This window comes from Zingiber officinale, chromosome 4A, assembly GCF_018446385.1.
Source record: "Zingiber officinale cultivar Zhangliang chromosome 4A, Zo_v1.1, whole genome shotgun sequence".
NCBI lineage: Eukaryota > Viridiplantae > Streptophyta > Magnoliopsida > Zingiberales > Zingiberaceae > Zingiber > Zingiber officinale.
Window position 1 is genome coordinate 106,301,544 of NC_055992.1, and position 12,461 is coordinate 106,314,004.

At 37.5% G+C, this 12,461-nt stretch overlaps 1 long non-coding RNA gene across 1 annotated transcript; it reads left to right on the plus strand.

Annotated features, from left to right (window-relative positions):
* The first annotated feature begins 7,944 nt into the window (after window positions 1-7,944).
* LOC121973520 lies at window positions 7,945-8,321 on the plus strand. Its single transcript, XR_006109643.1, has 3 exons — window positions 7,945-8,009; window positions 8,089-8,165; window positions 8,244-8,321. It is a non-coding gene; the product is annotated as an uncharacterized LOC121973520 (long non-coding RNA).
* Window positions 8,322-12,461: the final 4,140 nt, after the last annotated feature.

Below are 12,461 nucleotides of genomic sequence, written 5' to 3' on the forward strand. Positions count from 1 at the left end.
GACATTTGTTGAATTGCGTCAATTAGAGGGACTTCAACACAGATGTCTTTAACTTTGTCATGGAACCTGTCAAATTCTTCATCTTTCTTTGTCATAGCAAGTCTTTGTGGAAAAGGGGTTGTTTGACTTTGAGGGTGGAGTGGAAGAGTCTCTTCAACCTTCTTGGTATTCCCCTCATCATCTTGAATTTGAATTGGTTCAAGTGTTGGAGGAGAGAGCTCTTCTTGAAGTTTCATCCCTTTTGGAGTAGTCATTTGAGTTTCATTATATTTTTGATGTTTTGACAAAAACTCAAAAACCTTAAAAATATTCAATGTTGTATTAACTTTAAACCCTTGTTTTGAATTCTTATATTTTAAAAAGTTAAACCTCAGTTTACAAAATATAGAATTATTTTTAAAATATTTGAAATGTCCAACTATGAACTATAGACAAGATGTTTATTAATTAAATATTTGTTTTCCCTATAGTTGATCAATGATCACTATATCGATACATTTCATAATTCATCAAAATATCATAGACATAAGTGAATTAATAGTATCATCCTATCATCTCACATCCATATATAGAAATATGTAAAGCAAGTCATGCTTATAGTGTGTAGTCAGATCTAATGAGGGTAATGGTCTTAGTTTTTCCCCTTTTGTTTCAAGTCAACCATTTATAAAAAAAAATTGATTAAGTCTTCTATGATTAACTATCCCAAAATCTTCTAACCCTTAAGGATTGACTTTGGCACCCAATAGAAGTTCTTTCTAATTGGATTAACCAAATATTCCTTAGGGATCCATTTTCTATCTGCCTTCTTTGTTTTTGATTGCCCCTAGTAATTAGACAATTGTAAGATTTCTCATTGTTTGATTCTTTGTATCATAATCCCCTCTTGTTAAAACTTGCTCTTTGGCTCCCTATGATCATGCTTAAAGTTTTGGAGCCAATTGTGAAATTTTCAAGGTATTTACTAAGGTATTCTACCTTTTCCCTTAATTCTTTATTTTCTTCTTCTAAACATGAATCATTTAAACTAGAAGAAGCATGCATATTAGAGGAATCATTCATCTTAGAAGACATGGATTCTAATTTTTCCTCTAATATACTAATTTCATTTTTAAAAAAAATATTTTTCCTTTTAGCTTTAAACAAATCTTCATTTGTATTTGAAATAATTTTAACTAAAGCATGAGAGGGTAGATTGTATACCTCACTTACCGAGAAGTCCGAATTGGAAGTTTGTCCTCCCCTTCACATGAGCTCCTCTCTTCTTCACTTGAGCTCATTTCCTCTTCTCTTTTGGATGAAGTGGAGGCAATATCATCAATTTTCATTAGAGCAAAATGGGATACATGGTGCTCTTCTTCCTCCGATGATGATGGATCATCCCATATTGCTATTAGATTTTGGGTCATCTTCCCTTTTTCTTTTGTCTTCTTCTTTTCTTCCTTCTTCTTTCCTTCCTTTTTCTTCAAAAGAGGACATTGATCTCTCATGTGTCCTTCTTTGCAATTGTAGCAAATGGTCTTCTTTGTTCTACTCTTTCCCCTTGAACTTTTCATAGTATGTGATTTGTTAGAAAATTTTCTAAAAACTTTTCTCATTCTCCTCACCATGTATGCCTCTTGATCACTATCCATTGAGGCATTTGATTCCTCTGAATCGAAGGATGGTGGAGATAGTGACTTCTTCTTCCCTTTCTCCTTGTTGAACACTAGTGCTACTCCTCTTGATCTATGAGCTTCTCCATCTAATCCTTCAATATGAGTTTAGTTCAGCTCTATAGTTGATAAGAATTCATCTAGAAATCATTTCTCTAGATCCCTTGAGATGTAGAATGAATCTACTATTGACATCCAAGTCGTAGTTCTTGGGAAGGCATTGATGGCTTTCATCATCATATATTGATTTGTAAGTGTCTCACCTACACTTGCTAGTCCACTTAAAATATAGTTAATTCTAGAATGTAGAATAGATACCTTTTCTCCTTTCTTAAGCTTGATGTTGTTGAGTTGAGATCGGAGGAGGTCTCTTCTTTCCAATTTAGCTTCCGACATCCCTTCATGTAGCTCAACCAAATTTTTCCATAAATCCTTGGCACTTATGTAGTTTTTAATTTGAAGTATTTCTTATTGAGGAAGCACATTTAGGAGATGATGCATTGCTCTTGAGTTTGCTAAATGTTAATTCCCTTTGCGTCTTGCTTCATCTTATTTTCTGGATTAACTCATTGTTTTAATTTCATCCCTAGACATCTCAAAACCATTTTCCATGATTAGCATAATATTAAAGTTGGTTTCAAAGAATACCTCCATTCTTTTCTTCCACACAAAAAAAAATCTCCTTCAAATTTTAGTGGTTGGATGTGTGAGCCGACCATTTTGTTGAAAGTGCTCTTCTTGGTGATTAGTCATTTGAAGGGCAACTTTGCTCTGATACCACTTGTTGGGGATCATTGGGTAGGCTAGAAAGGGGTTGAATAGTTGTTTACTCCAAATCATTTGTCTTCCTACTATTCGTTAGTGCGTATTGGAATAATAATAAAGAGAAATGAATAAGAGAAAGCAAACTTTAACAAGATTATTTAACGTGGTTCAGAGATAGCTTGCTCCTACTCCACGGTTTGTCCTTGAGGTGGATGATCCCTCAATCAGTCAGTGGATTAGTTCCCAGAAATCTCCGACTAAAGCTTACTCCTTATCGGTGGAGTGAAACCTCTTACAAGACACTCTTCTTCTTTACAAGATGGAGAATTATAGTAGGAAGAAGAGTGTAGGCTTTGGGAGCTTGAGGTAATGACTTAGGAGTTATTCAATTCGTATCAGTAACCTCCTTCATCTCTCAAAGCTCCTTTAATTAGAGAGGAAAAAGTTGATCCCGAATCAACTCATTTTTTGCACCAGTTGACTAGTCCACACACTCGTCGATTGATGTAGCCATTAGACACATCCAATGACACTCTGCAGAATTTGATATTTTGCCAATGACTTTCTATCAATCGATTGGTCTTCACAACTGTCGGGCACAGAACCATTCTATTCTCTCGTGAATTTGGACTAGTCAACTGGCCTCAATACCAGTCGATTGATCCCTTACATTTACTCACACTCATCCTCTCCGGAGTCGCCCTTGAAGCCCTCTTCCTCATCCTTCATCCCTCAGATGCACTTGAACCCGCAACTCCTCTCCATACCATCCTTTATGTTGCCTTGAAGTCCACTTCCCTCGGCCCACTCCTTTGCTCCTCGTCTGGTGGTCCTTCGAATGTACCATCCTTCACCGATCTCAAGGACCCGAGCCATAGGATGCACTTACCAAACTTGGTCACACCAAGTTTCTTATGTGTGGTTCACCAAGTCCTGCACGACTCAAACACACATATCAAATCCATATGAAAATCTAACTTAAACTCTTTGACACACACATCAAAACCATGATCATACGCAGTCAAACTTAGGTTAATTGCACTCACAGTTTTTTCTAGCCTTTTAACTATGAATCACTCCATAAACTAGATCAAATACAAATTAGAATAAACCTGAAGCTAACATTCATTTAAACTTTACATAAATAGGCATAAACTTGATACATAATATTGGCATTATATATAAACATGAAGTGAACTTTGCTACTATCTAGGTTCCAACGTAGAGATTGAAACATCATTTTCATAATTTTTTATTAGAATTCCCTTGCTTCCGCTAGAGTTCTCTCTCTTTGGAACACCATTTGATTCACCGGTGGTATTACAAATATTGAGAAATGCAAGTTCAGAAGGAGTGGGAAGGCTGACAAAGAGACCGTTGAGCATAAGCACAACATTGTCCATGGTGGGTCTTTGAATTGGATCTTCTTGCATGCATAGTATGTAAAATACCGAAAATGGGCGAATCACCTTAACGGAATTTTCCGAAATTTTTAAAAAAATTTCGGAAATTTTTCAGAGCTCGTATGGACGAGTTTAAGGGAATGAAAACTCGGTCCCGTGAAAGTTTATTTAGGCTACCCTATTTAAATGAGGAATACTTTTTTCTATTTCTATTTCTTTTTCTTTTATTTTCTCTTTTCCTTCGTTTCTTCCCTCCTCCCGCCGGGCCGCCGGATCCGTCCCCCTCTCGTGCCCTAACCGTCGGCGGTTCCTCCTCTCCCTTGCAATTTAAACTCTCGGCAAGGGTTTCGCTTCCTCTTCCTTGCCACAGTTGATCTCCCTTCTCTTCATTTGCCCGATCCCCTCTCCTCATCCATTTCGAACCCTGCGCCGCTGACGTCTTCTCCTCGCCGGCACTTGAGCGCCGCTCGACATCTACTGGCGCCGCCCTTTCCCTCTTCGGATCTGCGCGCAGACGTCGATCCACCTCCACCGGCCACCGAGTCCGACCCAGCGCCTTGTCGCCTCAACCCTAGATTTGTTCCTCTTTGTTGCATCTCTGAACAACGTTGCTGCCACCTGAGGCCGCGCCACCGTGTGTCGATCGCTGAGCATCGACGCCGATCTTTTCTTCCCACCTCTCTATCGTGCCTAGCAGTGATCCTTAAGGTAGGCGATCTAACTAGCTGTGGAATTAGGGATTTCGGTTGATTGATTGCCCTTGTTGTGATTTTCTTCCTGTTCTGGACTAGGAGGAAGATCTCGGATCAGTTCTTACTGTATTTCCATATTAGAGCTTGGATCTTCTCCTCTGTTCTTGATCATCCCTTCTTTGAGGTGGATTTAGGTCACGGTTGAGGTAAGTTTGGGTTGTTGGTTTTGGATCTTCTGTTCTTGATCCGAACAGTGTAATTTGTTCCCAGGTATGAGTTGTTTCGTTATGTGATCTGGAATCTATGCTTACTTGTTTTCTAGCAGCAAAGATTTAAACTCCATCAGGAAACATTCTTCTCTGTGGGGTTTTCTTGGTCCAGCAATTTAATCCAGTAGCTGCTCACATTAGATCGAGCAGCAACGATCCTTGCTGTTGAGCAACAGCGACTGTAGTTGAGGTATAGTGTAGGAATTGATCTTCGTTGTAGATGACTGCTAGTTATGTTAGCAATAGTTGTTAACTTAAATTTAGAATTAATCTAATAGTATGGTTAGGGATAATGAAGCTAACCCTAATTGATTAATGGATTAGGATTTAGTTTAGTTAATGGATGCATGATGGAATAAGCTAAACTAAATATTGTGACACAGGACTTTGACGCGAGACGAGTATCATGATTACCGGTTTGGACTTTTCGATTGGAGGCGGGTACTTTGACTTTATGTCATTTGATATGCATGGTAATGTTTTTAACAAATAGCAATGATTGTGTTTCTTATCTGCTTCGGTTGGTCACTACTTGATCTGTTACATGCTTGTTTGTTTACTTGTTATGCACTTCATGTTAGTACCTACCTGATTATACATGCTTATAGGGGTAGTGACACAACCATGTTATTTATTATGTTCTGGACCTAGGATTTTTGATACCTTATCTGACCTATGTACCTTAGATCTTTAGAATGATCCATTGATGCTAGGGTACACATTTTATATCTATGGATAGGTTCAGGATATTTCCATGCTTAGAGTCATGCACCATGATTGCATGCTGTGCGATAGTCGACTCTATTATTGTTGAGCACATCGGCAGTTACAGCACACACCACCACTCATGGGTTAGTGATTTTTTATCAGGCAGGGTGTGTGGCAGTTCTGCTGTTAGGCTCCGCTGGTCTAGTGACTCAGCGTAGTAGCCGACAGATAGTTCTGCTCTGTTAGGCTCTACTGGTTTAGTGTAGCAGCGTGGTAGCCGGCAGACGGTTAGACTTTGTTAGGCTCCGTTGGTCTGCTCATTGGTAGTGTGATGCAGCGTGGTAGCCGGCAGGGATTCCTCCCCGTCATTGTGTACCGGGAGATGAGAGCATTGAGCTCCCCCATTTATGATTTAGGGTAGGAGGATAGGTGTACTCCTATAGCATCCCGTCCACTCGGTCACTCATTAGGAGTAGTGATATCAGAGTGCACGGTTGTCACAGCTCTACCCACTCGGTCTCACCATCGTGTGTGAGATGGCTGACTGGCGTCAGGGGTGACCAGGACCCATCATTGGCATCATATGCATTTATGCATTTTCTGATTGTGTTTGCTGCACTTATATGTTGCATTTGGATGGATGCATATGTTTGACATGCATACAGGATTTTGATACCTCTCGGTCTGACAACCCTGTTATACTTATACCCTGGTCCTGGTTAGTACAGTTTTCTCCTGCTTATTTCAGTTGCATTTATCCTTCTTGTATCAGGAGACTGTACGCATGATTAGTGATGGTTGTTATTTTCTTTATTATGCATATCAGTTGTTACCCGTTGAGTGTTGGACTCACACCCTCCTCCGTTGCTATTTTCAGGTTGATGATGTCCGGAGAGTTCCAGTCGCTAGTCCCCTGCAGTCACTATGTGAAAAACGACTTTTTACTTCGTTGATTACCTGAAGTAAAAGACCTGTTTTTACCGAAGTAGACACGCGTGTAGTAAAAAGACTCATTTTACTTCGGATAAACTCCGAAGTCGTAGGCCCAGAAAAAACGAAGTCGTATTGGGTGTCGGGTTCGAACATATTACGAAGTAAAAAGTGCATATAACTTCGTCGGTTTTTAAAAACACCGAAGTAATTAATCCTTTTCGACTTCATCGTTTAGTATTTGTTGTGAAGTAATATACCTACTTTAACTTTGGTTAAAAATGAAGTAATGGATTACTTTTACTTCGTCATATATCGTTAATTCCTGAAGTAATTATCGATTAAATTACATTTAGCTTCGTTCTGGATCGAAGTAATAGATAGAAACTACTTCGGAATTTTTGGTAATAACCGAAGTAGTTGATACTATTTTACAGCAACAAATTGTATTGCTTCGAAGTTATAAGTAGATTTTACTTCGGATTTTATGAATAAAGTGAAGTATTTTTTCTCTTTTTACTTCATTATTTTTAGACTTCAGTAATTTTGAGCATCACAAAAGGTAACTTCATAAGCCTTGATCAAAATAAGCCATGATTTCAGCATATGTTTATACAAAACAAATCTCCCTAAATATGATCAAAATAAGTCATAAAAACCAAAAACATGTACTGGTTCATTCACACAACCTGCAATTCACTTCAAATATGAGTACACAAATTCACTCCATTCAATTCTCACTTCATCATATTGTGTCTGCGTATAGTACTGGTTCTTCACACAACCTGCAAACTGCAATTTAGAAAGAATCATCATGTTATGTTTTGTAACTAAAAACTTTAAATCAAAACACAGTAAGTTGACAAAAAAATCATGAATTAAATTAACAAAAGCATGATAAGACAAATAAATATGTATTGTTATATGCACTCTTATAGTAACAATAACATTTCATCAAATGTGCAATAAAAATGATCCAACAGTTTTTTGAACCTTAAGTTTTAGTAGTTCCAATCGCATGGTGATTAGATGCTCAGTTAAATTAATGTATTGCATTCTCAATTTCACATGCACTATGACAAAAAAGCAAAAAATTGTACAATGAGACTTGCTCAATAATCACACAACACGAAAGTACTGAATTAGCGGTGTGGACAGATAACTGCATCTTTCAAGTAGCCTAGCTGATATGCTGAACATTTTCTTATGGTAGCTTGGGCATGGTTCTCGTGGAGATGTCAGTATTCTACCCACCTTGGTCATAAATAGTGTTCAATATCGAGGTATGACTTATGATCCCTTGTCTCTCATCTTAAAACATCTGAATTTCAACTCATAATACAGTTTATATTTTGATGCCTAAGGTTCTATTGGATTTGATTTAAACTAAGCACGTGTCTAGAAAGGTTTTGTCATTGTTATTAGCAAATGACTAGTATTAATTAAAAGCATTTTATAACATTAGTGCTAATAGCAAGACTATACTTTTCTATCCACAAAAAGGAAAATTAGAGAGGAGTGTTGTGCTGAAGGCTATATGTGCAGGATTCAAGGAGTCTACCGAACCTCCTGTGTGCTTGAGTGGAGGTTTGCATGACTATTCATTTCTACTGAACTGCATGCCAAAACGAGTGGGTGGTTCATGCTTGCTTTATTCTTTTTTCAGATATTGAAACAAATGAGTGCCTTAAATCAAATGGTGGTTGTTGGCAGCACCCAAAATTAAATATCACAGCCTGCAAGGTACTTTGTCATTAATCACATTGTTTATAGGCTTTGAAGTTGCATTTTAGATAAATTATGTCAATTTGATTTCTTTAGGATACCTTCAGAGGTAGACTCTGTGTATGCCCTATAGTGAATAATGTCCCATATCAAGGAGATGGGTACACATCCTGTGAAGGTAACTACTGCTCTAGAAATAAAAATAGTTGTTCCTTGACAGCCTTCTATATTCTCAATCATCGGCAAGCAGAAATTTAATAGTTTATTAGGTCTATAAGGTAACCATGCCCAAATCAGTTACTAATTTCCCCCAACTACTAATAGAACTATGCAAAACACAGTTTTGTATAAAACCATAAACAGGGTGTCATCTAAGGGTGAGGAAAAAAAGAAGGAAAGAAGCCATATCAAAGCATGAGAAGAAAGCAGTAGCAGGGCGTGAACGATTTGATTCAATTTGTGCATTCCTATTCAAAATGGAAGAAATTCACACACCTTCCTCTCCAACTGTAGATCCTCACATTCAACAATCTCTTTCATGTACCGCATGACACAATATCCACATTCAACACAACCTTGTTGTTTGAGATTACCCTAATGAATCAAAGTTAATGCAAAGTGAAAAACCAAATATATAAGAACCAGGAATGCATGTTTTCAATAAGACATACTGTCAACTATTTGAAAGTTGGTCGTTTTGGATTACCCCTCATACAAAGGTACGTCCTCACTCCACTACATTGTAAAAATAGAACTTATTTCATTTCATATTTGCTAATCAATCTATTCACAATCTACATAATCTAAAACATACTTGCACACTGTAGTTTTCCAAGCGTTATCTCGGTTCCTATTACCCATTGAGTCCAACAAATAAATTGTATCTTTGTCCTCGTTTATAACGGTCAAGATCCAGTGGTTCCTGCACGATTGTCAATATATAGCTAAGCTACTATGTATTAGGAATTGAGCAGGGATTAAAAATATACCCAGTGTTGTATGGGATAAGGCATATGCTGTCTCCGTTTGATACTTTCAACTGATTAGCAATGTGTTGTGAAGAGGTACTGCCATCTTGAGCGGCTGGTATTTTGTTGGGATCCACAAACGACACATACTCAGCCCTGTTTGTTTCCTTCAAGTACTTGTACAAGTAACTGCATTCAAGTAATAAAAAATATGGTTACTTAAGACATGAACTCATGCAAAGAGAAGAATTGTATATAAGACATAACTTACCCCATGTAAACCAAAATTTGCCTGGACCCTATCTCTCTCATTTCCATACAGCGCATGACATCCTCTCTCAACAACGATGTACTCACATTACGTCCAAACATGGCTTCATCAAATTCGATAGGAATGGTCTCCTCCTCAGTCATCAGTCTAACAACAAAAGAATACAAAAACTTGCATGGCATTGGTAGAGCACTTTCAACTTCCTTGTATTTATTTTTCTCATCAGGAACCTCCAAAATAGCAAATGGTGGTGCAGGTTTCTCCTTTTTCTGTAATTTTAAATAATTGTAGCAAAATATATAACTATAGCAACAGAAAAGTGAACTGAAAATACCTTTGTCGTCAGAAATATCACCAATTCTTTTGGCCAGCCAACCACAGTTCCAAAAGCATCTACCATTACTGTTGGTCCCGACTTAAGTGGAATTGGAAGCTCCGCTTCCTCCTGTAAAACAACATCAACAGACACCTTTAAGTTGCCTTCCCCAAGTCGAGCATTGTGCAGCATTACATTTGGGCCTCCGTCGGATACTATCGTGTCATATGCCACCACATTCCCCTTATTCTTCAGAGCCAAATGACATTTTTTTCCCCTGAACAATAAGACATTATCTTTTAATATCTAAAGCTAGGAAACAAATTTAATGTACCAAATATAATACAAAACCTCATTGAATGAATTGTCACATTCAAAAACTTCCACATCATCTTCCAATATTTGAACTGCCATGTGCGATGACTTGTTAGATGCTACACGTTCAGAAACTCGATCACTTGTTTCTGGCATAAATCGAGCAAGAAGAGCCTTCAGTTTTTCAACTTCAGCTTTCAAACTCTTTGTTTCCTCCGCTTGCTCTTTGAAGTTTTCAGCCAAAGCCTTTGACACCAACTCCCTCTTCTTCCTTGGAGTTTTGAAGTAGACTTGGGGCTTCACAAATCCCCCTACACCTCTAACCCTTCCGTAAGGTTCTTGGCTCCCTAATGCAGTAGTTAATACGTCATTGCTTCCAGAAGATACGAACTCTCCCCTCTTTTTTTTGTCCAACAAATCGTCCTAAAAATATGGAGGTAACATTAAATATCCAATGAAGACACTTTTTTCACTTATTATGAATGAACTCGAAATAAAACTAAAATAATACAATTTTTTCAGCAACTTCAGCAGTCTTTGTATTTGTGATGTTTCCGGATTTGTCTTCGCGAGCCTTACGCCAAAGGAATGACCTATCAACTTCCTCATCCTCCCTGAATATTTTTCTCTGCCTCTATAATTCCAAAAAATGATCATTTAAAACATGACGTACTACATGAAAAGGATAATATAATGTTCCATGGATTACCAATTCAGTCTCCAATCCAATGTAACCCTTGCGAGACATTTTGTGATGATACTTGCAATTGCTCTCCCGTTCCTTTTGTTTTTCATGAGTGACCTATGTCACGTAAAAAAAAGTAAATTTTTAGAAGAATGGATAGAATTTAAAAACAATAGGATGGAGTATGATGAACTTATTATATATATTCCTGCTGTACATGAACTTATTATATATATTCCTGCTGTACAGAACTTCATTTTGTTAATTAAATGCCCTAAATGTTTTAAATCTTGGTGCATATAATAATTTAAATATAACATGATAATATCATCAAGTACCTCCCAAGATGGATGTAGCCTCTCATCGACAAAAGCTTTCCAAATTGCAGATGGGATCTGATACTGCTCCGGTGGTGACCTCAGTTTTTCAGGATTATCTCTATATGGCCAGACAAACCTACTGTTAAGTTTGTTTTTGAAGTCTCTCCATTTCTGGCCTGCTGAACTCATCACTGCTGCCTCGCTTTGAGGTGCTAAGTCGAAGACATTCTGTAACACACAGCAGTAATTGCTATCAGTTTATATATTGAAAAAATCACAATGAAAAAAAAACATAAGCAATCTCATAAGGAAGTGTATTATTGGATTATACTCACCGATATTTCTTCCCACACTTTCTGTTTCATGTTCTCTAGAACAGTGAGCCATGACTTTATGTTAATAGGCACCATGGATCTAACAACATAGCCTATGAAATATTGTAGTGCCTTCCCATTTTCATTGTACACAGGTCGTCCCATGTCATCATATTCAATCGTCGACTTTTTTCCCCATCTTGCAGCAGCAATAAGTCTGCACATTGATGTAGGCCCCCGAGTCTTCTTCTGCCCAGTAATAGGAGGTTCTTCTATTTCAGTCTCTCCTCGTAGCTCTGCAGCTGCTAACCCATCAGCATCTTGGTGTAGTTCGGTGTCCTCAACTACACGTGGCTCATCATATTTTGCTATTTTTCGCTGTTTTTTAGGACGCATTTTTCTTTTCCCTGCATATAGGAAAATAAATGATGAGATAATAGTATATAAAGTCTGCAGTGACAATATAATAAAAGAAGACGTGATACAAATAATAACATTAACACATACGAACAAGTAAAAAAAATACTAGTAAAAACAATAAATATTAATGCAGATGACATAAAAGTGGAAAACATCATTTTTTCTTGTTTGTTACAAAGAAACCCTCTTTAGAAGATCTAAAGTATCCTTCATGTGTAGGAATACAATGAATATCAACATTATCAATTGGTCGAGCTTCGGGAATTCTGGTCCAAAGATCCTCTTCTCCCTCGTAACATCTATTTGGAACTTGAAGCACTATTGACCACCCTTTGTTCAGTGGGTCAGCAACATAAAATACTTGTCTAACTTGACTTGCAAGCACAAATTCATCCTTATGGTGGCCTCGTTTGTTCAGATTAACTAAGGTGAAGCCACATTCATCATTGTATTGTATTCCTTTGTCATTTGATACCCATGCACACTTGAAAAGAGGAACTTGAAATTGATGATAGTCTAGTTCCCATATCTCTTCAATAACTCCATAAAAAGTCACATTCTCTAACAAAGGATTCTTATCTTTGGCACTACAAACAAGCATCGTGTTGGCAAGTAGAGAAACACCACTGTTTTGACAAACTTTCTCATCATCCCGCTCTTTTGTTTGGTATAAATTGCCATTTATGACATAGCTATCACACTTTA